This window comes from Acyrthosiphon pisum, chromosome A1 (assembly GCF_005508785.2).
Source record: "Acyrthosiphon pisum isolate AL4f chromosome A1, pea_aphid_22Mar2018_4r6ur, whole genome shotgun sequence".
Taxonomy (NCBI): Eukaryota; Metazoa; Arthropoda; class Insecta; order Hemiptera; family Aphididae; genus Acyrthosiphon; species Acyrthosiphon pisum.
Window position 1 is genome coordinate 119,360,216 of NC_042494.1, and position 3,216 is coordinate 119,363,431.

Genomic DNA, 3,216 nt, shown 5'->3' on the forward strand with positions numbered 1-3,216 from the left:
TCGGTGAGCGTTCGTAGTATTACTATTCATTCTACGAAATGTAAATCTTGAAGTTACATTTTTATTATTATAATATGGTTTTGGAATGGGGGTTTTTCCCATTATCGAATTACTTACCGCCTATAATGTGTATGCATGTATTGTGTAGGAAGTAGGTACTGTAATTTGGTACAGTGTGTAGCAGGGCACAAAGTGTTTATTAATAAATAAGAATTAAAATGAATCAGACCATTTATTTTGAAATATGCTAATCGTTTACCGGGTAAATATTTTTATACCTGGATATAAGTTTTATACCTGGCTATAATGTTAATACCAAAAAAATTAAACATTTTATTTTTTTTCTAGTTTCGTAATAATTTATAAGTTTGTATTTGAACTATTTGTAGGTATAAGAGTATAAGACAATATATAAATACAGCTCATGGGGGGGGGACCTATCCCCCATATCCCCCCCCGTAATTACGCCCCTGGGTAGACGGTATATTACCTATAGTTATAATAATTTTGTAGTAACTTTGTACAATTACATTACCTATTAAAATTTACAATAATATTGTTGAATATTGCATTTTGAAATATTGAATCACTTAAAATATGCTCATAAAAATGATAATATCATTAAAATTCTGATTTATTCTGCAATCTGCTTAACCTCTCACATACGTGCTTCATCGAATTGTATGATGAGCTAACAGGTATAAATAAATTACTGTCTAATTGTACAGTTTAAATAAAATTATATTATTGTAATGATTATATTCAAGTACTAATATCGAGGTGTTATTTTAATGTGTGTGGATAAGGATGACTATTTAATATATTCGTTGATGGAAAAACCAAACTGTAAAATTACTAAATATAATTTAATATATTTCCATATGAGCATATTATTATAATAATATTTCGAGTAATATTTAGATTGTAGGTACTTAGTACTTACCTAGTACTTACTTAGTTTGTTTTCTTACTGCCTCGGAAACTGGTCTCAATGGCAGGGTGTCGCGTGAGTATGCGTATAATCGTCGTGCTGTGTCTCGTTAGTCTCGTTTAGACAGACCGTGTGTTCACCAATTTAGGGAACACTGAATTTCTCGGCTGGATTAAGTTGGAATAAATCGAATTTTTTTTTACAAGCTTGTGGTATACAAATACACATTTTCAGATAAATTTCAAATTTTTAACCCCTTCGGTACGCGCATGCGCGATGCAACTTACTTTTTTTTTAGTAGCAACCGGTATTTTCGATACCAAATTCGGATAGACTCAATTTTTTTAAGTAATTTTGACCAGTTGACCATGGCTCTAAAACCAAAATTGACTGAATGAGAGCCATTCAAATTTTAATAAATAATACATTTTTACAATTCATTATAAAATGCATAAAACCATTTATAACTATTTATTATTGGTTACTTTTTGAATATCTTTACGTAAAATTGATTACAACAGTTATTTTATAAAATATGAAGTTATCGAGGTTTTAAATAATAAGATAATCTTAAATGACATAGTTATTCAGATAATTTAATACTAGATAATCATAAGTTATTAATAATATGCATGAATATTCACTATTATTAGATGTTTAATACCATTAAGCGATAAATTATACCTACCTATTAATTCGTAATAGTTTATAGGTAGAAAAACCGTTTTGATTATTAAATTTATACTTGAAAGTTTAGATAAAATGAATCATTTTTATGTTGGTTGTCTTACTAGTACCTACGATTAGTTGCAGGGTTAAACGTTAAAATGAACAACCAAGAAAAAGTGCAAATGCTATTAATTTATGGTAAATGCGATAGAAATTCTGGGCAGTCAGCAAGAATGTATGCTGAACAATACCCAAGTCGGTACCATCCACCGCATACATTTTTAATAAGATAGAACAATTATTGACTAACCATGGAACATTTTCTGTAAAAGTAGTCCGTAACCAACAAATTAGAGAAAAAAATATTAATGAAGATGTGGAACTTCAAGTTTTAGCTTACATTAGATTGAATCCAAGATCTTCGGTTAGACATGTTGGTAGATAAGTTGGAATCTCGTTTGGCCTTGAACATACAATTTTAAAAAAACACAAAATGCATCCTTACAAACCTGACTTAGTTCAACATTTACGACCTGCAGATCCAAAAAGAAGGTTAAATTTCATTGCTTGGTTACTCGTTCAAATCGATACAAAACCATTATTTTTAAATCAGATATTATGGACTGATGAATCTAAATTCACGAACAATGGAGTTATTAATAAACAAAACAATCGTATGTGGTCAGATGTCAATCCCCATTGGGCAGTGGATAATCGTTACCAAACTGTGTGGGGTACTAATGTTTGGTGTGGACTTATTGGTGGACAATTGTTAGGTCCGTATTTCTATGAAGAAAACTTAACTGCAAGGCGACATTTTAACAAATGTTTAACTATTGATGTTGGAAAATGTACCATTAGCTACACGTCAAACCCTCTATTTTCAGCAGGACGTAGCTCCTGCTCATAATGCGCATATTGTTCGAGATTACTTGAATCGGGTATATGAGGGAAAATGGCTTGGCACTTATGGACCCATTGAATGGCCAGCAAGATCTCCAAATATTACACCACTTGATTTTTTTTATGGGGACATTTGAAAACAGTAGTCTACGCAGATTCACCAGTTAACCTAGCAGATTTAAAAAATAAAATCTTGGTTGCGTGTAATAACCTTACTGAAAGTCAAATAATGTCAGCAACTAATAGATGATGTCTACAACGTTTTCAATTATGTGTCGACAATTACAGAGCAAACTTTGAACAATTTATTTGATTAATTGTGTAGTTATAAAATAACTGTTGTAATCAATTTTGATTAAATAATTTTATATCCATATTATGTTAATCTTATTTAAAACACGTAGGTATAAAAAAAAAATACGTAAAGATATTCACAAAGTAACCAATAATAAATAATTATAAATGGTTTTATGCATTTTATAATGAATTGTAAAAATGTATTATTTATTAAAATTTGAATGGCTCTCATTCAGTCAATTTTGGTTTTAGAGCCATGGTCAACTGGTCAAAATTACTTAAAAAAATTGAGTCTATCCGAATTTGGTATCGAAAATACCGGTTGCTACTAAAAAAAAAGTAAGTTGCATCGCGCATGCGCGTACCGAAGGGGTTAAAAATTTGAAATTTATCTGAAAATGTGTATTTGTATACCA